The sequence below is a fragment of the Solanum verrucosum genome, unplaced genomic scaffold, assembly GCF_900185275.1.
Source record: "Solanum verrucosum unplaced genomic scaffold, falcon-dt-bn FXZP01000197.1, whole genome shotgun sequence".
Lineage (NCBI taxonomy): Eukaryota > Viridiplantae > Streptophyta > Magnoliopsida > Solanales > Solanaceae > Solanum > Solanum verrucosum.
The window spans coordinates 725,603-752,258 of NW_026020363.1; the positions used below are offsets into that span (position 1 = coordinate 725,603).

At 35.6% G+C, this 26,656-nt stretch overlaps 1 pseudogene; it reads right to left on the reverse strand.

Moving 5' to 3' along the window:
• Positions 1-227: 227 nt before the first annotated feature.
• Positions 228-3,210, reverse strand: LOC125837793 (transmembrane 9 superfamily member 7-like; annotated as a pseudogene).
• Between the last annotated feature and the right edge of the window lie 23,446 nt (positions 3,211-26,656).

Consider the following 26,656-nt stretch of genomic DNA (forward strand, 5'->3'; position numbering starts at 1 on the left):
GTTGATAAAATTGGAAATCTTAGGTAATAATTTGTTTTGATAATTAAATATACAAGTATTGAGTTCAAACTTCAAAGCACTAAAGTTATATATACGTTGTTAGAGTTGGCGAAATTAGGCAATTTAATGACATGAGATCTCAGAAAATGAGTGTTTGCAACAGAAAAGTTAAATAAGAAAAATATGTGTTTTACAAGTTCCAATCAAGTGTTTATTCTTGGCACTTATCAATCAATCTTCACAGCAGAATATATCTTCCGAATAAACCATAAGCATGCTAAGAAGCCAATAGTCCCAGTGACGACGAAAAATGCATAAGCACCAATCAACATATAACCAAAGTAAAGAATACCTGAGACAAGCTTTGAGATCTCCAACTCGGAACAGAAATAGTATATGGAATACCAGAAAAGGTACAATGCAGAAGAGCCAGAAGTCAAATAGGCTCGCCACCACCAACGATAGTCCTCAGAGCATAATTGGAAGTAGGCTATTACTATGGTTATCTCCGCGCAAGTTACTATAAGAATGGTGAAGACAATGAAGAGGAATCCAAATATGTAATAAAACTGGTTCAGCCATATGGATGTCAAGATAAAAAAACAGTTCTATAAACACTGCACCATATGGAAGTATGCCTCCAAAAAGTATTGTGATTAGAGGATTCATGTACCAACGCTGCAAAGGGATCAATCTAGGTATCCTATTTGTTTTAACGGGATCTTCAGCTGCAGGTTTTCTATAACCAAGGAAGCTTCCCACGAAGACTAATGGTACTGAAATGCCAAACCAGAGTAGCACCAAAATGAACATTGTCCCAAACGGAACGGCTCCAGAAGATTTCTCTCCCCATATTAGAGCATTCAGAACAAAAAACACGGCGAAAAGAGAAGTAGGGAACATAAGGGATGTTTTCAGTGACATTTTTTTCCAGGCTGCTCCTTTGAACATCTTGTATAATCTAGCAGAGGAGTAACCAGCAAATAAGCCCATGAACACCCACAGTAAAACCATAGCCGTCATCAGCCCACCACGATTAGAAGGTGAAAGAAACCCAACTAAAGCAAATATCAATGTGACAAGGGACATTCCAAAAACTTGGACTCCAGTCCCAACATGCACACACAGTAAACTGGAGTTTTCAGGTGGCCTGAAGACATCTCCATGTATCAACTTCCATCCAGTTTCTTCCTGAACTTCGTCCTGTGCCAACTGATTGTAGTTGGCAATGTCTCTGTATATAGTTCTCATAATTATCATAGCTACTATTCCAGATAGGAAAAGCACAATTATCAAAGAATTGATAATTGAGAACCAATGGATCTGATCTCCATTCATATGAAGGTATGAGTCCCAACGTGACGCCCATCTGATATTACTTGACTGGCAAAGGATTAAAATCCCAATAAACAGCTGAATGGTAAGGGGAGGACATGGGAGGTGTTAATGACAAAAGAATATACCTCAAAGGTAACATCATATGCAAACACTACTTCGTTGTCTGCAACAATCTCTTGAGGTACAGTGTTAGTTCCAAATACAGTTGGCTTCCCAGGCCTGCATGTGGTTAATTTAGTGTTCTCCTCATCCCACTTCTTGTACTCATGGTTAATACTGCTTCAAAAACAGCCAATGAGCTCAGAATGAAAGAGAGAAAGCAGTTCACTCTAAAATAAAGATAAAGGAAGTTTGTCTAGAATAGCACAATTTTCATTGTAATTAAGCATAGCAAAATAGGCCATGAAACTATGATCAACCAACACAAGTCTAGAATTGACTGCTGCATCGAGAAAGTTAGAAAACATGAATGTCCTATAACTAGAACAAACTGATGATCTATTAGTTATACGGAATCACCAACTCTGCACATTAGAAAACATGAATATCCTCAACTTCTGAATGTATAATCATCGTTTCACAAAAGAGAATAACAGAAAAAAAGAACACGAAAAATAAGAATAGTTTTATTCAGGAAGTGAATGCTTGAAGTTATTCAAACCTGAGAGGAGTAACCTCAAAACCAACAACACGAGCAGTGCCCGCCTCAAGATCCTCATGATACATAACTTTGAAATTCATATGGTTATTTATAAAATAACTTCTCTCTTTCCTCTGCAAAACCGACTTCTACAATCAATAAACAAACATTAAAAGATAACAGAAAAAGAAATAAGATTCACACCCCCTCAAATGTTCCTTTAAATCCAACTTGAAATCCTCGTTCATAAGATTTTTCTCCCATTCTATCCACTCTTTGCCGAGGAACAGCCACAGGAAGATTGTCCAGAATCCTGTACAACAATTCAAATGTATAAGAGAAGTAGCTACAAACTGTACTTAAAATGTACTCAACAAAAAGGTGAACAATAAACAAGCTTATAACTATAGCAAGCTCTTTATACAGACAAGAACTTGAGGAACGGAGCACACATCAGTAGAAATGATTAACAGTAGGATAGTTAAAATCAAACAAAGAGTCTCAACTGATTGTTCACCCTTACATGTTAACTCGGTAATCATCATCAATCTTGTCGTTGAAATTCTTAGCGGATACAGCATCAAGTTTGATTCTACATGCCACCTTGCAGGACTCTGTCTCATTCATCTTGAACTGGAGAATATATACATACGGTATTATATTTTACATTCAAGCTATACCACAATTTCCTTTAGTATTAACAAACTGGATAGCTATATGAAACTCACAGTATAAACAGAATTCTCAATACGGTCACCTCGAAGAACTTCCCCCAAGTTCTCTGCACTGTTGGTAACTCTTGGAGGCTTACAATAGGACAAGAAGTAATAATTGTATGGCAGCTGTGTCTTCGTGGATGAAAGCTTGTTTACTTTAACATGGAGAGAGTCTCCCTGAGAATAGGTAGGCTTATTCATAAGAAAAACAACTTTATATGTAAATCGCACACCTTACCTCTACCTCTTCGAGGAGGTAGAGAGGTTATTTCTGAAAGACTCTTGACTCGAGTAACAAGAGGAGAATTATACAGTTTGAAAATCGGCAGGGGCAACTCCAGGAAGATAGAAAGCATGCAATCGCAAGTGACATGGAAATAGTAGTATGATCAACAGAAGCAGCTGCAGTGACCAGAAGCAGCTACTCATCATCCTCAATTCATTTTTTCTAACAAATTTCCACATTTTTTCTAGCAAAGTTTTGAGTGACAGTTTGATATATTATAATTATTTAGTTAGTAGTGGAATTTACAAATGAATGAGGAAAAAATTGGGTCTTCAAAAAGTCTACTCATATAATTTAATGCAAAATTTCCATATCAAAGAGATCCATATAATGCGTGCACGGAACGGCGGATTTTCTCGGTACCATATACAGGAAAAACGCGTCCTCCCATTTATTAATATTCACTTTCTACCGCACCTAATATTATTTACCCCTTAATCTAAACATACTATATATTAAGGACGGCCTAGTGAGATGATTAGTCAATATACACAGGCAACCTCAACAAATTAAACTGTTCTCTGAAACAACTGCCATTAAGGGTGTGTTCATTAGGAAGGAAAATGTTTTTCAAAGAAAACAAGTTGAATTTGTAATTTATTTTCTCATTTTGGTTGGTGAGTAGAAAATACTTTTTAGTATTTAGTTGGTGAATGAAAAAATATTTTACACAAAATATCTTTTAGTTTTGATTTGAGAATAAAAAATATTTTTAGTAAAATAGCTTCTAACTCGGAACAAATCCCGATAATTGATAATCACGACACCCAACACAACCCTGACGACAGATTCAGAATCCGACCCTGAGATCTGACCTAGGACGTGACCCCGACTTCCAATTCGAGACACGACATTCGAACTGAGACCCAATCCCGACCCCACACTTGATCTATGAACAAGACCTCGACAACAGATGCGGGATCTGATCCTGACATTCGACCCTGGACCTGACCCCCGACCCTGACCCCAACACCGACACCCCAAAAAATTTTCAAAACAAACTTTTAAATATTTTTTTTGGGGAGGGGGAGTGGAAATTTTAAAATATTTTTCAAATACAAACTTGAAATTTTTTATTTTTTGGAGGGAGGGGGGCAGGTTTGTGAGGGGCTGGTTGCGGAGTCATGAAAAAAAATGATTTAAAAAAAAAATATATTTCAATAACAAATTTTTGATTAATTTTTTTTGGGGGGGGGGGTAGGGGAGGGGGCAAGTAGGAGAATCGGGTAGGAGTGGGGTAAAAAACTAAAATTTTTAAAATTTGAAATATTTTTCAAAAACAAACTTTAAAAAAAAATATTGGGGGGTTGGTCAGCAAGGCTGGTAAGGAGGTTGGGGTAGGGGTGGAGTAAACAAATGAAAATTTTAAAATTTGAAATAATTTTTAAAAACAAACTTTTCAGAATTTTTTTTGTGGGGTGGGGGTGGTAGGGGGTCAGAGGTAAGTGGGGTAAGAAAATTGAAACTTTTAAAATTTGAAGTATTTTTCAAAAAAAAAAATTTAAAATTTAATTTCTTTGGTTTGGTGGGGGATGGGGTTGGTTTGAAAAATGTTTTTCTTACTTTTTTAACGAAAGTCATTTTCCTTAAATTTGAGGAAAATAAGTTGATTTGAAAAACATTTTTCAAAACATTCAAGTTATCCAAACATGAGACAATTGGAAAACATTTTTTAGAAAATATTTCCTTCATACCAAACACACCCTAAGTCCATTCTTTTTCTGTTTTACAAGAAACCTTTTAAAGGACCTGTTAAGGTCGGATCAAATCAGGTGTGGTTTCTTATTATAATTTTATCAAATTCGCTTGTGAAATTACACTAGATATATTATTGTTGTTGAAATATGTATACATGTGTGGTTTCTTATTATAATTTTATTTTAGCACACTAATTTTTTTGAGACTCATATATCACAAACCCGCCTGTAAAATTACACTAGATATATTATTGTTGTTGAAATATGTATGTGCTATAATTTAATTCTTTTAATCAAGAGTAAATATTTAAAATATTATTTTCTATCCAAAAGTAATATATTTTTTTGAAATGAAAATTTTATAATATTTTATTATATAGTGTTTAAAAACATATGATCATTCATATTTTGAATTTTTTTTTGTCTTAATCATTTAGTGTTTAGAGTTAGAGACTGTTTGAACTCTATTTCATTCGAGTGAAATCTCGGACTATAGTTGTTGTCGTACCCATATTTGGGTTTACGGGAGCTACAACCTCACGGTTGGCCTGAGCAGTCATAACTTGAGCTAGAAGTTGGAATGAAGCCCTAAACTCCGCATGAGTGACCTATTAAACCAAAGGGTCAATTGGAGTCGGTGGTGCTTGTTGCTCCACATTCTAATTCCTTCAGACATAGTCTCTTATTGGAGGCATCATTCTAAAAATGTGCAATACATGAGTCAGAAGGAAACTTTATAGAGTTTCACCCTATCACACGACCGAGAGTATGAAAGAAGTGAAGTATTTCCTAAAAAATTTCGTAGCCTCTTATTCATAAATGTGGCGCACTTCACACTCATAAACAAGATTCTACTTAATGCGATTTTCAGACACCCTAAGATGCTTGAACTTGATGCTCGAATACCATTTTTTTCACGCCTCGAAACTACCCTCTAGGTGCGACACGACGCTTAGAGGCACAAGTGACCCCAAGCTAGCCTCATGGCATGACATGAAACTAAGAAACATAATATAGACTGAATAATTGAAAAGAGGAATTAAGTCTGAATACAATCTAGTATATCACATGAGAGAATCTGATACAAAACACTGATATGGTAATCTTTTATATGTCTGAAAGCCTCTACTCATAACAAGTTTCTAGGACAAGTCCCTAACAAACTTTAAACTATCTGAAACTATAAAAAAGTACTGAAAAAAGTCTTAATAGGTCGTCCATGAAACATAACTCACCAACAATGGTACTATGTTGATCAAAGTCTGTACTAACTGTGGCATGAATGATGTGTTTCAAAACCTATATTATCAAACAGTATAGGCAAAAAAGTATGCGGTCAGTACTTGGACTGTATTGAGTATGATGAAAATGCATAAAACATGATAACTGAACAAGATAAGTCTGTAAAACATGCTGAATGGCCAAGTAAACATCACATGAAAACTAATGATCTGATCTAAGATACATAGTACAAGGTCATGCAATATATGAAAATCATATCGTACTGTGGGAGATACCATTAACTGACATAAACCATGTGAATTACATGAAGTTTCGTGTACTGCTCCCAGACTGAAAAGAAAATGGCGTACTTGTCAAGATAAGGACCATGAAATCTGAGCTAAGGTGGATCCATTAGCTAATGTTTATCAGAGAAAAACCCTATAGTGGCATCTAGTTCTGGGACTTAGAGATTGTTGCTAAAAGTCCATGAATGCTAAATGGAAATCTTCATCCCAAAAGTTCACTCAGTGCTAAGTAATGTTAATTGTGGAAACAATAATAATCTTATAATACTAAATCATACTAAAAATCTAATAAAATACTATGTAGCTCCTAAATCATGATAACTAAACATAATCTAAAGGATACTTTATTTGAAAGCATCCAAATCATGATAATCATACATATTGAGAGATACTTCAATCAGAAGCATCATAATTCATGAAAATTTGATAATCTGAGACATGCGTGTGAAAAAGTCATAATTATGATCATGAAAAAAAAACATTTACACAATATGGGTTCATGAAGCACTCATTGAAAATATGGAATTCAGATCAATTCATGCAATTTAAAATCAATCATGAAGAAGAAATCGAAGTTCAATAAGAATCCATAAGAAACCATGAAGTCCTAGATTTTGGAAAGTTCATAATTTGAGAAATTGGGTTTTTGAGACTGAATAGGTGAAGAATAATTCATTGATGAAGTTCTTAGATACCTTGGTTGAAACACTAGCTTGAATTAGGAAGGAGACACTTGAAGCTTGGATCCTTGATTTTGCCTTGGGAGAGAAACTTGGAAGAGAAGAAATTGAAATGAGAGTGAATGGGGGAGGTTAAGGTATTTAAGAGTCAATTATTTTCTCTTAGAATAGGCCAAAACGACATAATATGAATTTAAAAGAGAGAGAAAAGAACAAATAGCCCATGACTTAATAACTGACGGAGACCTTTCATGGAAGCCCTCCACGGACCATATAACCCTTAATGGTCTGTGAAGGTGCTCGTGACAGAGAGTTTCCTGAGTTTTGAGGGCCAACTCATATGAAAGATCCTACGGGCCGTGTATCAGCCTGTAGAAGGCAAGGATCCTGAATTATTTGGGGTTGGTTCACGGTCAATTCCACGGTATGTGGGAACTTACCGGATCCGTGGAAGGGACCATGAAACCCCTCCACATTTTCCCAATTACCAAGTCCAGGTTAACAGATCTCCTCATGGGCTATGTTCTTTTTATCGTCAGTGGAAAGGGTCCGTGGAACCCACTTTCTGCTGTCATCTACCACCTGATCCTTCCGAGGCCTGATATGATCTCAGGAACTAGTTGTTACACAATACCAACCAGTCAAACAAAATATTTTCATACCTTGACCATTAATTCATAATATTAAATAAATTAAATAAGTATTGAAATAATATAATAATTAATTATAAACAATTAGTATCTCAATTTTTAATCTAATACTTCTGCCCAAATTCCACTCTAGACCATGGAGCATCTTAGAGAATTACAAGAGATTAGGATATATAGATCTCAAAAGAAATTATACTAGTGATTAAATAATAAAAACTCTTTTTGAAAGCGCCCACAAAGAATGTGGTGGCTTACCTCAACCACTAGATCAATTCTAGTGAACTCATTGACTAATAATTTCATCGTCGCCAATAATATATGCATGAATATGCCGGTAAGAGTAAGTTATTCGTAAATATAATTGAGTAATTAAGATCTTCGATCTGCCACTTTAATACCCTAGAAAAAATGTTAGAAATTACAACTGAAAAAACAAGCACATAAATAATTTGTGATCCAATCAAATTACACTTTTAATTAGTGTAATGTGATCATTGTCAAATATAGTAATCCAATAGGTTGGGGTCGAATCCCACAAGAAATATAATGAAAAAAAAGTTTACTTAAGGTGGATGAATTACTCTACTTTCTATCGAATCCTATACCTCAATGTATTGCAATAGATTGTTTTTGCGATAGTTTTAATGTAAAAATTAACTGCTTTCTAAAAATAGATCTAAAGATTAGGATTATTTCCTGTCGTGATGGTTAGCTTATATCGGATACTAAGCAGGTTGTTTTTTATGTGCATAAATTTCTACCATATCGTTTATTTTCCAATTATTGAACGATCTTTTATTCCATAATTTTATCAAATATATTTAGGTGATGAATGTTGCTGATGATATTTGTCAAGTGAGTCCATATATTCTGGGTGTGTTTGGTATGAAGGAAAACATTTTCCAATTTTCTCATGTTTGGTTGGGTTAAATGTTTTCCAAATCAACTCATTTTCCTCAAATTTAAGGAAAATGACTTCCCTTCAAAACTTAAGAAAAACATTTTCCAAAACTCTCTTCCAACTTCAAATTACAATTACTTTTTTGTTGAAAAAATCAATTTATTTTGTTGCTACCCTCAAACCAGCCCCCCAACCACCCCACCCCCCAAAAAATAAAATAAAATTTAAAGTTTATTTTTCAATTCAATTTTTTTACCCACCGTCATCCCTACCCCCACCCCCTCCCAAAAAATATTAAAAATTATTTTTAAAAGATATTTCTAATTTCAATTTTTTTATATTTTTACCCCCCCCCTCAACCCCCATATCAGTCCCCCAACCCCCTTCGAAAAGAAAAAAAATGTAAGTTTGTTTTTAAAAATTATTTTCAACTTCAATTTTTTATTTTTTCATCCCGATCCTCGATCAGCCCCCCTCCCCCCCCAAAAAAAAAATTGAGTTTGTTTTTAAAAAACATTTGCAACTTCAAAATTTTATTTTTTCACCCCTACACTCAACCCACCCACCCCCTACTCGCCACTCCTACCCCAAAAAAAAAAATTAAGTTTGTTTTTAAAAAATATTTTCAACTTCAAAATTTCAATTTTTCACCCCTACCCTCGACCTCCCCTCACCCACCCCCTACCACCCCCACTCCCCAAAAAAAATTTAAATTTGTTTTTAAAAAATATTTTCAATTTCAAAAATTATTTTCTACTCTAGTAAAAATAAAAGATATTTTTCAAAAAAAAAATTCATTCATAAATCAAACACTAAAAATCTTTTCCGGAAAATATTTTCTACTCACCAATCAAACATGAGAAAATAAGTCAAAAATCAACTTGTTTTCCAGGAAAACATTTTCCATGGAAAACATTTCATACCAAACACACCCTCTATGTGAACTTATTAATCATGGGTTAAAACCTTGAGTTCTTGATGATTAATTCTTCCATGCCTAATTTACTTTCATATTCAGTAAAACTAGAATTTGTGGCATCACTAACATTTGCAACTAATCTTAGCCAATAGAAGGAGAATTAAATAGCAAGCAATACCCCACTAATAGTATATTAAAGTTGCACATATCCAAAAAGAACTATCCGTCATTCAATTCAACCTCAAAAAGGTGTTTGGTTACTCATAATAATAATGATAAAGCAAAATAAGTGTATTGAGTGCATGATACTTGTAGAATTAAAATCAAAGGAATTGAATTTTTGCGTCCGAACATTGTAGCAAAGTAACAAGACAAAAGCTAAACAACACGTTTCTCGCTAATGTATACCCGACAACGTCTGCATAAAAACCTAAGGAAACTATTTATAGACACATAACTAGGGTGGCAGAATGGGTAATTAATATGGGTATCCGTTCATATGTATCCATTTTAAATGAGTTGGGTATCCAACTCATTTAAAAATGAGCAACTTTCACATATAGCAAACACAAAATTCATATTTGTATGATATAACAAAGTTTGCATAATTGCGTTCCATAGCAAACATAAATATGTATATTTCGGTATACATATACAAAAGAAAGCAGTTGTATAATCTGCTTTGGTATACATACACAAAAAATCAATTGTATAAAGTGAGAGAGGCAAGTGAGCGAGCAAGATCTGGGAGATTGGCGAGCGAGATCTGGGAGAGGGGAGAGAGGGGAACAAAAATATATGTATATATACAATTTTAACGCATTTTATACATTTGCGTTTTTGTATAAAGTGAGAGAGGCGAGTGAGAGAGCGAGATCTGGGAGAGTGGCGAGCGAGCTCTCAGAGAGGGGAACGAAAATATATGTATATATACAATTTTCTCTCGCTTTATACAAACACAAATGCATTTTATACAATTTGTGTTTTTTGTATAAAGTGAGAGAGGCGAGTGAGAGAGCGAAATCTGGGAGAGTGGCGAGTGAGATCTGGGAGAGGGGAGAGAGGGGAACGAAAATATATGTATATATACAATTTTCTCTCGCTTTATACAAACACAAACACACTTTATACACTTGCGTTTGTATAAAAAAGGAGAGAGGCGAGGGAGAGAACGAGAGTGGCGAGCGAGATTCACCAGGAGAGAGGTGAAATAGCAACAGTTTGCTATGAGGTACAATTAAATCAAACTATATTTATAGCATTTAATTTGAATTAATAGTTTGCTATTATATATAATTTTTCCTTTAAAAATGGGTAAAGACGAATAATATCCATTTAAAAGTGGATAGTTAAATAGATAAAATGGGTAAAACATGTGCATTCACACAAACAAAAAAAAAGTGATAAAGGATGGGGTAGTAAGAAAGTCTTTTTTTTTTAAAAAAAAAATCTATAGAAAAATGAAACTTTTTTTTTACATTTTTTTTGGGATAGGGGTTGGGGGTTGGTAGGGGGTAGGGGGCTGGTGGGGGTAGGGGTGTGGGGGAGGGGCTAGTAAGGGGTGGGATGGTAATTTTTTTTTCTTTAAATTTAAAAATTTTAATGAAAAAATTTAAAATTTTGTTAATTTTTTTTTTGGATGAGGTGTGGAGGGGGGGGGGGGGGTTGGTAGGGGGTAGGAGGTGTGGGGGGTTGGTAGGTGAGTGGGGTGGTAATTTTTTTTTTTGAAAAAAATTTAATGAAAAAATTTAAAATTTTGTTAATTTTTTTTTTTGGATGGTGGGGTGTGGAGGGGGGGGGGGGGTGTGGTAGGGGGTAGGGGGTGTGGGGGTTCGTACGGGGGTGGTGTAGTAATTTTTTTTTTTAAAAAATTTAATGAAAAAATTTAAAATTTTGTTAATTTTTTTAGGATGGGGTGTGGAGGGGGGGGGGACTGGTAGGGCGTAGGCGTAGGGGTGGGGGGCTGGTAGGGGTTGGGTGGTAATTATTTTTATTTTTATTTTTTTATTACATTTTTTTTGGGATAGGGGTTGGTGGGGGGATGGTAGGGGTGGAGTGAAGTGATAAAAAAAACTTTAATTTTTTTTTAGTTTTAAAGGTTTTAACAAGATTTCTATTATAATATGGGTAAATATGGGTACCCATATTATCCATTGGGTAACTCGTTTTTACCCATTTAAAATGTGAGTCGAGTCAAGTAACTTATCCATTTTTATTTAACTCATTTTTTGATCGACTCATATTCGACTCGACTCGCTCGTTTGCCACTCCTACACATAAGTAATACGAGTCCTTATCAAACTTAAAATTGGACCAAAAGTTTCACTTCATTTATTAGAGGTTCTGTTCAATACAATACCACCACATAAATTAGGATCGCGAAAGTATAACATTTGTGTGACCATAATAAATTTCATAAAAAAAAAAATAAAAAATTTAACTAAATATTTTTAAATTGAAAATAACTAAAATCGATAGAATAACATATTATAATGGGTTAAGTTTTAATACTGGTATATTGTCATGACTGAAAATAAGATCATAATGGCACCTATCAAAACCTCCAGTAGATAAGACAAACTTAAGATAACATATGATAAATAAAACTAGAAATAACTAAACTAGAAGCAATAATAAAAAGAGAAAGGGCCCTAACATAGATATATACAAAATGATATAAAATATATAAAATGGGCCCAAAAGAGTTCGAAAAGATGAATATACAAAGAAATCAAATCCCGGACCTAATGTCATCGGTACAAGAGAATCTAATGTACATGAATAGAATTATAAAAAATACATTTATCTAACAAAAATACAAAATATAGACAGTCAAAAATAGAAGGAAAAAATCAAGCCTCTGAACGACAAGAGTTCACCATAATATGACAAAGAAGGGACTCGAATGAGTGGAGATCAACAAGGATAACTTGTACTAGGTTCTGCATCAGATAAAGCTACAAAAGTGCATTATGAGTACCAAAAAACGAGGCACTCAATACACATCATAAACCTACCGAACTCTAAAGAAACTATATTATAATTTAAGAAGCATGATAGCGCTAAAACTATAAGTCACAAAATATACTAGAAAATCATACTCATAAGCAAAGACGGTGAAATTAATAACAATAAGAGAAATCACACTTCATGTATACACATCAAAGAATTCCATCCATTATGAGATGGTGCAATGCATGTGTAGTCAATGTAAAAAGGTAAAAAATCCTGGAATCCCCTCAATGGCCACTCATAGTCTTCCTGAGACATTCTATAGACTCTTTGAAACTCAACTACAGATGCAATAAAGTAATTAGACCCAAAATGATCCCTTGATCAGTCTGAAATAATCCCTCGAACTCGTAACAAAAAGTGAAACTCGAAATTATCCCTTGGGCTACCCGAAATACACCCCACACTCGTCAATGAATGCAATGTAGAAAGTTAAACCCAAAATGATCCCTCGAGCCATCCACAATGCACCTTGAACTCATAATAGAAAAGTAAGACTCGAAATAATATCCCGGTCCATTCAAAATGTGTCTCGGTCTCATAATAAATAATAAATAAAAAAGGATTCTTAGAAGCTCACTACATACCATAAGTAAACGTAGTTTATCTTTTCTTTTCATTTTTAACTAAGTTTGGACCAGGTGTCTGTTTTATTAATTTCTTTGGGCACTAAGTGACCTTTCAACAAACAACAAAAGAAAACAAAATATACCAAGGTATGCCCAAAAGTGACAGACCTCAGGTGACAAAGAAAAAACATTTTGTTTCCAAGCTATTGCTTCTGTCTCCTTCATCTATGTTTCGAAGAAGGACGTATCCATGTGTTCTCCGTGTAAGTGGTCTATGTCCCTTCTTCTTCTTCTTGTTCCCGCTGTCATCCTTCTTACTTTTCCCATTTTCCAGTTGAAGTCGGGAACAAAATCGCCCCTTCTTTCAGATCTTCTAGCAGGATACAAGTGCATCAGTTTGAAATTGGTTTCATGTCTCTCAATTTTTGTTGTTGTTATCATGTTTTGTTGGCTGACATAGCTTAAGGTAGTTAGTTTCCGCTCAACTATTTTGCCTTAACCACAAACTTTTGTAAATGTAATTAACGTGTGACTCTGTGGTCTGTTGTCTGCTTTTCATGCTACTGACTGCTTGTGTGATTGATTCTCCTAGTTCTTATTCTAATGGTATTTGATGCTTATCCATGTTTAGAATTCTTCTTGCTTTGCTTGGTAGCTGACTGAAACTTAGATACTGTAGCTTCCCTTCCTGATTTATAGTTTCATTTATGATAAAATTAGCTAATTGGTTAGCTTCTCTAAACACATGGTCCATCTGAATACTTAATGAATTCATTATCCTCTGTATTTCCTCAATTCTTTCCGCTAGAGCCCAAGGTATTCTCCAATTCTGCCGAATCATGTTTTTCAGACTTAGTGCATCAGTCTCTAGCAAGATTTGATTGAAACCTTGTTCTCTGCAGTATTTTAAACCTTCCCAGTGCCCTCAGTTCTGCCTCCATATTTTTTGTAATTTCGATGTTTTGCGCCTCTGCATATAATAGGTTTCCATTTCTGTCTCGAACACAAAATCCATAGAAACTTTCACCAGAATTACCTTTTCTTGCACCATCAGTATTGCACTTAACCCATCCTATTTCAGGTGATGACCACTTTACTATATGGTAGTAAAGGTTGGGCTTATATCCTTGTAATAAATCAAACATCCCACTCCAATGATAGGGGGTATTTATCATCAATGGAAATTTTGCCTTCACAGACTTATGTACTGTCAACTGACATTGCAAGTACATTTTATTGAAGGTAACATCCTTACCATGTCTTCTTGCATTCCTTCGTTTGCACAGTTCCCACATGACAATAGCAGGGTTGGCCTTCATAATATGTTGAAACTTGGGATTTGTCTCAAAATCCCACCATTTTGATATAAGTTGATGTATATTTAGGCCTTCAATGCTGAAACCTGCACAAGAAGCAAATTGCTTCCAAAGCCTTTGAGCTATGGGAGCTGTTAGTAATAAGTGATTCATGGTTTCCATTTCTCCTTTCTGACAACAATAACACTTAGAGACTATTGACATCCTCATTCTCGTTAGGTTGTCATCAATGTCTATCCTCTTTTTCCATACTCTCTATAAAAAGAAGGATATCTTAAAAGGTAATCCTTTTAGCCACATGCACTTTATCTAGTCTGTCCTCTCTGTTTTATGCCTCAGTATGTGATATGATGATTTCACAGTAAAATCTCCATAAGTGCTCCCCTCTACCATGATTTATCATTAATATCATTAATGATCGATTTAATATTCTCTCCTATGTGAGTTGCCATATCCTCCGAAACATGTTCTAGCAATTTCTCCATCTTCCAGGAGATATTCCAAATAAAATCCTTCACCTCCAAGTCTTGCACATCTGCATCCCCATCTTCAACGAAATATAATGCCCCTTGTTTATTCCAATTATCAAACCAAAATATGGAATTTCCAGCCTTAACTTGCCACCATATATCATGTTCTACCTCCTCTCTTATGTCTATCATTTTCCTCCATACGTATGAGGCCCCTGAGTTAGTAACCACGGTAGGATGCAATTTTTTGCAATACTTGTTGCCCATATATCTACTCCATAGAAATGATGTAGATACCTAGAAATTCCACCACAATTTTGCAAATAGTGCATTATTAACATCATAAAGAGATCTAAATCCCAGGCCTCCTTCCTTCTTTGGAAAACACCTTTCCTCCCATGTTACCCAATGTTTCCCTTTTATGCTTCCTGATCTTTCCTAGAAGAATTTTGCAAAAATCTGATGGATCTGCTCAATCACACTTTTAGGGGGATTCATAGAAGATAATAAATACACTGGTAAAGATTGCAGAACATTACTGATAAGAATATATTTACCCCTAAAAGTTAGAATTCTGTTCTGCCAAGAGAATATTCTTTTCGCCACCTTCCTAACTAGCTCTTCAAAATAGCTCTTTGTATTCCTCCCATAGAAAACTGGACAACCAAGATAAGTAAAAGGAAAAATTCCTTGCTTTACTCCAGTTCATTTTTTTAGTCTGATCGCCACAATCAAAGGAGTATTATCATGTAGATAGAAGGAACTCTTTGATTTATTTATCAATTGTCCAGATATGTTTTCATAATATCTCAGCACTCTCATCATTTTTTTAATTGATGTTTGATCCCCCGAGCAGAAAAGAATTGTATCATCAGCATAAGATATATGATTTATTTCTGGGTTCCACTTTGGCATGCCATATCTTTTAAAGTCTTTATCCCTATGTATACTATCTAAAACTCTGGCCAATACTTCGGCAACAATGATGAATAAAGTGGGGGATAAAGGGTCGCCCTGCTTGAGTCCTCTGGAGGACTGGAAGAAACCATTTCCTTGACCATTTATCAACACTGAATACCAGTTGCTAGAAATCAACCTCCATACCATGTCAATGACAACTTTAGAGAAGCCAAACTTTCTTAGAACTTTCGTTTAAAAGATCCAAGATACCTTGTCATAGGCCTTGGCCATGTCCAATTTCACCACCACATTCACATTCTAATTTCTCTTATTGATATCCCGAATTATTTCTTGTGTCAATAACACAATTTCAGTAATGCTCTTGCATTTCACGAATCCTGATTGCGTTGGAGATATAAGCTTGGGTAGCACCATCACCATTCTATCATGCAACATTCTTGAGATAACTTTATTGATAAAACAACTTAGACTTATAGGTCGCAGATCAGAAGAGCTCTTTGCTGTCTCTTTCTTGGGTATCAACACTAAGTTAGTATGAGTAATGAAGTTTGGAAGCTCTTGTCCTCAAAAGAAAGCTCTCCATAACTTGGTGATATCATCCCCAATAATCTACCAGCAAGTCTGAAAGAATGCACCTGAGAAACCATCCGGTCCCCATGCACTTTCACCATTCAATTCAAAGACTATTTTTTTCACCTCCTCCTAACTAGGTAGCTTTGTCATGTCATCATTTTCCTCTTCAGTGATAATACAAGGGATATGTCTTAACATTGAGAAATCCTGATTATGTTCTTCCTCCTTGAATTGTCTCAAAAAGAAGGATACTGCTTCTTCCTTTATCTGCTGAGTAGTGCAAACAATTTCTCCTTGCTCATTACCTTTTTTCTGACAAGTGCAACTTTTCCCTCCTTCCTTTCACATAAGAGTGAAAAACTTTAGTATTCATGTCTCCTTCAACAAACCATTTCATCCCTGCCTTTTGTTTTCATTATTCTTCCTCAATCTTGAGATATTTTCTCAACTCCGCCTCCATTTTACCCAGTTCAGCTCTATTTGCAGCAGTTGAATTTATCTCAAATTGAGATTCTTTTATTTTAATCACATCCTCTATGGTTGCAACTTGTTGAAAGAAATTGCCAAACACTTCTTTGCTCCAGGTTGCTAATGCTCTCTTAAATTTTTTCATTTTAGCTTGAAATTCCAAAAAGAGGTTGCCAATGAAATCAATATTCCAATTTTGTTGCACTATTGCCTTAAACTTATGGTGTTTAGTTTAGAAACCTAAAAGGCTTAATGACAGGCTCTGCTTCAGTGTTTCAAATCATATGTAAAGGGGCGTGATCTTAACCTTGTCTGATAAGGTGGTGAACTATAGTTGATGGAAAAGCCTCTTGAAATACGTTATTTACTAGCACTCTATCCAACCTCTTTAAAATATAGTCTTCTTCTATTCGATTATTCCACCAAGTGTATTTGCTACCAATGACAACCACTTCTAATAGCGCACAATTATTAATGCATTGTGCAAAGTCAATTGCCTCATGTTGAGTAAAAGCCAGACCACCCAATTTCTCATTTGCACATAAGCTGACATTAAAATCACCTCCTACTATCCAAGGAACCTATATAATTTCAGCAATTTCTTCTAATTCCTCCCATAATTCTAGCCTGTCTATTGCACTACACCTAGAATAAACTGATGAGATAATGTAATGATGATTATTTTTAGAAAATCCCATTGTTATCTGTTGGAAAGAGTCCAACACTACTGTGCCTTCCCAATCTTCTTTCCAGACGATCCAAATTTTGCCAAAACGATTAACCAAGGACCTATCAAAACCTAACATGATTCTGAATTGATCTAGCTCTAATAGGTCCTGAAATAACTCCATTAAAGCTATAAATAAGTATCTATGTCTTTTATTTAGGTCCATTAACCTCCCAAAAGCATTATGGATGTTGACATATCTAATATTCCAAAAAATAGCCTTTTTAATCATTGGTCACTATTAGTGGCTCTGTCCTTACTGCTCCTTGTTCTGACTTGAAGAGGAATTGTGGGTCTTCCTCTTTTAGCCTTCAAACTATTGGTGTGCCTTGGTGATAAATCCCCGACCTTGCTGGTTTGTTGTATATTATAATCCATGCTCTCATCTTCTTCTATTTCCCTCCCGTGTTGAATTTCCTCCTCTGATTCTTCAATTAAATTCGGATCATTTTTAACAAGTATTCTAGGGATATTCTCACCCAGAATTCCCCCCGCATTCACCTCTAACATCCTTCTCGTCAGTCTCCAAAGCTCCGAGCTGGTTTCCAGTTGGAATATTCACCTTTGTCCCGACTTGTTCTGGTTGTCTCTTATAGCCTCCCCTTTTATTTCTTTGTTCAATAAATTCTTATGTCTTTTGATTTTGAGAAGTCTGCTCTCCTTGCTTATAGTTTCATTTGTTATCCTGGTGTGGCTCCTTATCTCTTTGTTATGTGCTTTCCTCTACCTTTTTCTCCCTTGGCTCCTGATCACTATTCTCCTTTTTAAGATATAATTTTGGATGCTCCAAATAGCATTGTTGTTCATCATGTCCCTGTATCATGCAAGTCGTCTTATAATATTTCTAGACATAATCATATTTTATTTGCACCCACTTCTCCATCACCTCTCCACTTGCCTTCTTCATGCCTATTTTAATTCGTTTGGGGAATTCACCTAATAAATCCACCTCCACCTTCATCCTAGCGCAACTAGGCCTTGTTTGATTTCTTGTCGCCATGTCCACTTGTAAAGGTTTTCCTACTGCAGCAGCTAGAGAGAATACAACTTCTCGACCAAAAAAGTTTGGAGGGAGTGCTGGAAAAGAGATCCATGCTATTGTTGTGGTAGTTTCTTCCTCTGGGTTAAACATAGGGTCCCACTTCAAAGTTCTCATAGGCAAAAACCAACTCCTTTGCGTAATATAAAATGCTGGCTTGGACAATAGATGCACGTAATCTTCCAACAAGGTTGCCCCAATGAGGACATGTCTATTGCTAAGTAGTCCAATATTACAGTCTCCCGTTAACTCACATGTTTGGAGATTAATTTCCTCAGATCCTAGATATCTTGCCACCCATAGGAGAATTTTCTGATCACCGCATATTCAAGATTCTCGTTGATTATCATCTGATCTACCTCCTCCTGCTCCCACAATACTATTGGTTCTCCATGTAGGTATGTTTTTGGTATTAATGGAATTGGCTTAACGTGTATTGGTGTTGGTTTTAAAGAGTCTGCATATGAAACAACATGATTAGGATTAACTGGCTGACCACCCTCCATAGGAGGCTGGCCACCAGGCGCGATGACCATCACCGCTGATGAAAAGTTTGACAGCGAAAAAATCTTAAATTCGATGAGGAGAGTCCTTGTAACAGAAGATTTAATTTTTAAAGTAGTTTACCTTTCAAAATCAGAAAACCAATAATTTAGGAATAAACATCTCTTTCAAAGATGAAATCCATGGAGAATGGTTCATCCTTTCATAAAATACCATTTCCATCCTGAAAACCAACATTATGCTCTCTTTGACCACAAATCAAATAAAAATTGAGGCATATTAATTTAATAAACCAAAAATTAATATTTCTTTGGCTTCTAACTCATGTTGTAATCCAATGCGAGTGCAATGCGCATGAATGCTTTCCCACCATTCACATGTATAAAACAATATCAAATACATTTCATATAAAATAGGGTAAAAAAACTCTCCACAATACAATTGTACTAACATAGAGCTTCACTAGTCCGAATCCAAGACCTCCTCAAGCCCACAACCTCTACAAATTAAAGAGATGAATACAACCATAAAAAAATGCATAACATAAAAACACTAATCGAGCAATCGACTTCTTTTATTACTAGATTTAAATACCCTAAAAACATACTAAGAATTCTATTCTAATCACATCGAGTCTCTAAAAAACCTAAACTAAGGCATAAGGCAAAAATATAATTCTACAAAAATAGCCAAATTGTAAATAATGATCTAGTAAGCCTAAACCATCCTAAAACCCTCTCTAACAATCATAAAACTTATAAAACATAGAATCTAACTAAGCTAAGTCTAAATAAGGGAGTTCCAATCTACTTTGAAGTCAAACCGCAATCACAAATCATCACTCTAAAGCTTTATTCTTCCAAAGATCCTAAAATTGTTGCCATACTATAAAAAATAATAATTTACTTGTCAATACGGGGACTAATTATACTCATATCAATATCAAGAAATTCATACAAGAAATGGGTTAATAATTAACCTTTAAGCCCCCCCGACAAAACACAAAACTAACTCCGCTATTATATTTCCCTCGAGATGAGAATCAAATGACCAAAAATTGAGTAAACATAGGAAAAAAATTGGACTTAACTGGTCTGAAAGCTTACTTTAGAAAAAGTAGCGAATAAAGCTAAATGGGACCCATATTGAGAAGGAATCCCAGAAATAAAGCTCAAGCGCACAATAGAAAGTACAGGGAAAGAATCTGACCTTGAATTTGCAAGAAATGATCAAGAAATGGAGGTTTTTCTTCTCCCTAATCTAAAATTTAGTGGTGTCTCAGTCTTTTTATGCATAGAAAATAAAATGGAGAAGAGGCTTTAAAAACTAAACGATCGATTTTCATGTGGACATCTATAGAAGGTGCGATATCGCAAGAGCGTAGAAAACTCTGCAAGAGTGGGGGACATCAATTCCCTCCAGCTCGATCAAAGTGACTAAAAATTTGCAACCACGAGCTCACAATAACAAATAGGCATCACAAGAGCGGCACTGCAAGGGAGGCTGAGCTTCGTAGTAATAAAGGTTGCTGACGTCACCTACTTATGCTTGTGTGAATGCCCTCTGCTAGAGTGAGCCAAACTCCACTAGATCTGTTGCATCATTAGCTTCAACAAATTTTCCGAAGTCCTCAAATTGACCCTCATGATTTATTTGGTCCTGCAAACACAAACCAAGTATGCTATCAAACCAAAAATAATATTTCAAACTCAACAGAATCAATGATAAACCAATAAAAGTTGTCTCAATTAACTGTTTACCAAAGTCAACACTTCAACTAAAACAACCAAAAATAAAGCAATAACCAAGTGTGCCCAAAACAAACCAAGTACGTCAAAAACCAAATCAAAGGTCTTATTAGACCAAAATCAACACTCCAAAGAAAAAAAAATCATCCGAACTTGTTTACCAATAATGATGAACGAAATCAACCATTTCAACACAAAATCTTTAAGACGGGGGAAAACTCACCCAAAACTCTCTCGATCACCTCTGAAATCAAGCCATCTACCTTGACCAGCCATAAACACAACAAAAAAGCTACAATAAAGGGGAAAATAGTACAAATACATAAAAGACAAAAAAATGACCACAAGAGCCATTAGAACATCCACTACTAAAATAACTTTTATCCTAAAAGTCGAAGAAAAGAAAGTACGCAAAGACTAAAAAGGCGAGGATATCTTTTTCACATGTCAAGCTTGGCCTTTCAAGTAGCATCCTTAGCTAAACGATGCTTCAATTAAACCTTATGCGACATGATCTCCTTAGATCTTAATATCTTAATATGCCTATCTAGAATAACCACATGCACCTCCTTCAAAGCTAATGTAACACCTCAGAAGTACCGAACTCTGATAAAACCAGATATGCAGAAAAGTGCTAAATATTGTAAAAAAATGGGTTTGTATGGTCCAATTTACAGACCATTAAAGGGACCAAAAGTCGTGAAGGGAACCGTGGATTATAAACAAGAAGTTGAAATGTTGAGATGAGTTTCATGAAAGGGTTTATGAACCAATGAAGCTTACACATGCCGTGTACCTGTTCGTGAATCCAACCCCCAAGGACTCAGAAAACCTTGTCCTTCACAAATGCATGTACTGTTCGGGGAAAGTTACATGGACCATGGATGGGTCCATAGAAGTTGAACTTCAGGAACCACTTCTCTTCCTATTCACGAGAATCTTCACAGACTCTTAAGAGTAGTTTGGTCCATAGGAGGCATCCATGGATGGTGTTCCAAAAATTTTAAGTCAGGGTTATTGTAGTTCATTTCCATTTTTTTAATCCCTATACTATGTAATTTTGACCTATTCTAAGTGGGTAGAACTAATTCCTACGACTGTTAATCACCCCATTCACTCTCATTCTCCATAAATCTAATTTCCCCTCTCTCAATTCTTCTTCCTTTACCAAAGCTAGGGTTCTATGATTCAAGCCTCCATTACAAGATTCAAGCTAAGGTTTCGATCAACGAATATGGGAACTTCATCACTAGATCTTTCTTCACCCATTGAGTCTCAAAAAAAGCTCAATTTCTCAAATTATGATTTCTTTAAAGTTAGGGTTCCTGCGATTTTCATGGGCTCTTATTGAATTTTAGTTTTTTTTTCTCACGATTGATCCTATTATGCATGAATTGATTATAATTAAATGTTTTTGAATAGTATTTTCATGAACCCATATCATTCAAGTATTTTCATGATAAGAACTATGTTATTTTCACACGCATGTCTTAGATTATCAGATTTTCATGAATTATGATGCTTTCAGATACAATATCTCTTTGTATGTATGATTATTTGATTTATAGGCTTTATGATAAAGTATCTTCTAGATTATGATCAGTTATCATGATTTAACAGAATTTCTACTCTCTCTTTTTATGATCTCCTCTAAGTTCATCGACTCGGTTGGCGAGCACTATAACAATATTATGCGCTTTCTTTGTGATTAATGTTCAACTAAACCCGTTACCCAATCTATGTTATGGGTCATTGAGTAATGTAGGTATGGATAGACCCAAACTCTCAGTCTCTAGAAGAACCATTTCTTTAAATTCTTCTCCATCAACTCCCAAAAGAAGCAAAAGAGGGTGGTTATTACTAATCCCAATGAGCAACAACAAGCCATTGCACACACTTCTCAACGTGTGGGAGAGAAACAAAAGAGGAAAGTTGCTGGCACTTTATTAAATACAGGAATAAGCAATTAATTGTTGAAAGCACGTCCTCTCCCCTGACTCAGAGGGCGAGCCACTCAACTTCTCATGGACTGAAGATGAGAAAGAAGTGGCAAGCATGATCTAGTAGGTGCCTGCACCAAAATAGAAACAACCAGCCCCTTCAGTCTCACAATACAAGAGGAGCACAATATGTTGCAAACTCATGAGGGATACTATTGCCAATATTGTCTCAAGGGTACTTCTAGTCATTGATCATTGTCCATGAACAAGTTAAAGACTGCTAGGTTAAGGAGGATATTGGGGGAAAAAGATTATCTACCGATGGGGATATGAGTGACTATCCGATGGTTTCGAACACTATCAAATTATACCATTTTAAGCAGCTCACCTGGTGTCGGACACCCTATGTCCCTATCTGGGTAAAATAATTCTACGAGGCATACTCCAAAGTACTCCTAAAAAAAGGAAGGGAGTTATATGGAGGCCAATTAAAGAGGTAGATGTTCGAGGAAAGATAGTCCAATTGGGACCGGTTCAATAAATAACGTGTTGGGTGTTGAGTGTTATGATAATTCAACCTATAAAGAGAGGATGAAATACCCTCTCGATCAATTGAGGGGTTGGTTGGCCCCTTTTCTATCAAATGCTATGCCCCCATAGATTGTATATAAAGTGAATATCGAGATGACATATTTGTATGTGGTTTCCTGATATTGGTTTGGATTCATTAGTAGTAATTTGATGCCATTTCAAAATGGGTCCATCCTCAGGTAGTCTAAAGTAGTGTTAGTGGGGTTTATTATTGCACGAGAGCACATATGCATGGGAGCATCATCAAGGATGAGATACTAATGAGAGAAAAGCAAGAGCAACATCTTTCCCCTTCCCAGTTTTGATTACCCACCGATATGAGGATCACCCTGGGCTCTTCTAGTAACATCCACAAGATAGAGGCAGATTACCTCAAGGATGATGAGGCCAGAAGGAAGCCGCCTCCATCTGACACCACACCGGTAATAAATCTATTTACCTTAGAGTTGGAACATGTTCATCCCGCTTTTTCTTTGGATCCTTCATGTACTTATCCTCCTACTAATTCTGGATTTGGTGTGCCTCCCCCTACATCCCAGACCCCACTGACACATGCTTTTATTTATTGGTTGGCGAGAGTTTACCACTATCCATATGTTAGTGCTTATCATTAAGAGAAGGAGATGTCTGGTAGGATTGGTGAAGATATCAAAGCCCCTATAAATATTAAGTTGGTTGAGCAGAGGGACTATGGATTAAGACTACAGACCTGTGATAACACTCAAATCACCCTCTAAAACCAATTAAATGAGTGAGCGATCGTAGTCAGTAAAACCCGACGAAGAGTCGGAGTCGAATCCCACAAGGAATGGTATATAGTAGAGAATTATTTATCTTGAGATTTGGATTTTAATTTAGGTCATTTGTAATATTAAGAACAATTAGGTGGATGATACCACCAACTTAATATAAAGCTCTGATTATCAACTACTGAAATTAAACTAAAAATTAGACAAAATCAAGAGTTAGCAAGCAATCTAAGGGGGTGCAGGGATTGGAAATCGATATCACATAGATAGGGGTAATTTTGCTTCTCTATAGTGATGACCATTCATGAATAGGCTAAGTCATCTTCATTGACGCTAATCGTCTTTTGATCTCAAATAATCTATGCATAAAATCTCCTTTCAGTTTCATGTATATGCCAATCCTAAACAACCCAATATCTTACTTTATTCTCTCTTTAAAGAATAGGGAAAATAGATCTGACCCATAACCTCTATTTCAAGAAAGTTACAAACATTAAACCTAAATTTTACTTGAGCTAATTACCTACTCCAATCAATCTCTTTTGAGCATCAACTAGAGATCGAAATTAGGAATTAAGTTTGCAACCTAAACCGTTAAGTTAACCACGTGGTAGTTAGAACAAATTCATGTATGAACAATAATAAACTAGAGCATAGAACAATACCCACTAAATTAAATCAACACCTATCCCCATTTGAGCACCCTTAGATCTTGGGGTTTTAGCCACCCATCACAAAAAGTAAAGAAATTATACGTTCCATGAAAGAAGCAACGGGTAGCATGAAATCAAGCAATTAAGAATAAACCCACTTTGTATTCAACTTCAATTTATTAAATTCAAACTCTAAATTGTAAAACCCTAAAAGCTGGAAAAATGTTCTACAAAGGTAAAGTCTTCTTAGACTCTCTCAAATGAACTTTCCACACTCTCTAAAAATGGAACTCACTAGTTTAGAATTGTATCCTCTGTGCTATTTATAATTTCCAAAATTTGGGCTAAAAATCCACTTTGCGATTGCTTCAGCGATAATAATCAGGCTCGCCAAACCTACTTGGTGTATCGCCCTTTGCTGTTCAGCTTGCCTTGTGATGTTCTAGGCTTCGGGTGTTTGAACTTCAGTTGGTAAACTTTATTGAGTTAGACTTTCACATTCATCGAATACCACCTTGGGTCACCTTTCAAGCATTAAATCTTTGGATTGCACGCTACTGCTTTGGGCAATTGTCATCAGGACAACCGTTCTCATTCTGCGCATCATCGTCTCTATTGGTGTCGGTTGACAATCCATTCTTCATGTTAGGGCATCAACAATGTTTACTTTGCACTTATTTTATTTTATTTTGGCCATTCTTTAATACATTAGTCCTTGCCTTGTCCAATTGTCTCCATAGCTTCAAATCATCAACATTCTATCATAATGGGAAAAAAATAGGCATTGAGGACACTAATTATTGAGCTAAATGCACCTTAAATTAGTGCAAATCTAGCACTCATCAACACCCTCGACTTAAACAAACTTTTGATTGTCCTCAAGTAAATCAAGAACACAAAGAGCTCAATAATGGTGTCTACAACAATACTCAATGAGAGCTAACATGCAAGTGCCAAAGCAAAACCACTCTCAATAAAATGTCACCCTCGATCATAATAAAAAAGTTTCGAATAATGACCAGATAGTCTCAAAACAATCTCAAGCTAACTTTAACTTCTTGTCTAATGCGAGAATATGTTTCAACAAATGCATTCAAGTGCCCTCCCATCAAGAACGATTCCATGCTCTAATAAGAAAGTCAACAAAAGTATAATGAGTCAATGCAACTCTCACTCCCTCAGAAGGGAAACACGTGCAATCTTTGTCCCAAGAGTTTGCCTATATTTTCCAATCATCACACAACCTAGTTAATGTAAGATCTCTAAGGTCTTTTAATAATGTAATGGGGGTGAAGGTTAAGGTCTGGTCGGTTTGAATCTTTTACTTATACCCTTTTCAAAGCATTGTTGCAATCACCATCACCTATTCTCAAGTTCGTTTCCTTCTTTTTCATTTGAGAACTCAACTCTTGACTTGTCACTCAATTTATTTGGAATCCCCTTTTATTTCATTCACTTCTCTTTTTCATTTCCATTTTTCCCAGGCATTTTTGTCCCAATGATTTTTTAATATGAAGGGGTTCCTTTTTTTTTTTGTAATACTTGTAAAGTTGGGTCTCATTTCATCTTTCTTTTCTTTTCACTTGGCTTACATTCTCCCTTCCTTTCCACACCCCCAACTTAGGCTTTGAGACTAAGTTGGCTATTCAAACATCATAATTCTTCAAAAAGGATTTTTGGTGAGAAGGTAGGGATAATTTAGTTTTAGAGGCTTTCTTTTGGATGCCAACAGACATGTCAGGTTCAAATGGTTCCAAAATGGATTCACATCCTCACAAGGTAGTCACAAAGGATTTATGGACAATATGGTTCTCTCTTTCAATTGTTTCCTAAGATCATGTCTTACATTCACCAAGATTCACATAATTGGACTAACAAGGCAAATTCTAGGACTCCACATACATGCGTTCAAGTAAGACCTCACCACACATGGCACTTTAAAATACACTCATTTAACAAATGCCGATAAGATCAAAAGCGTACATGTCATGTTCATTGGAAGGCTCATATCAAAACGTAG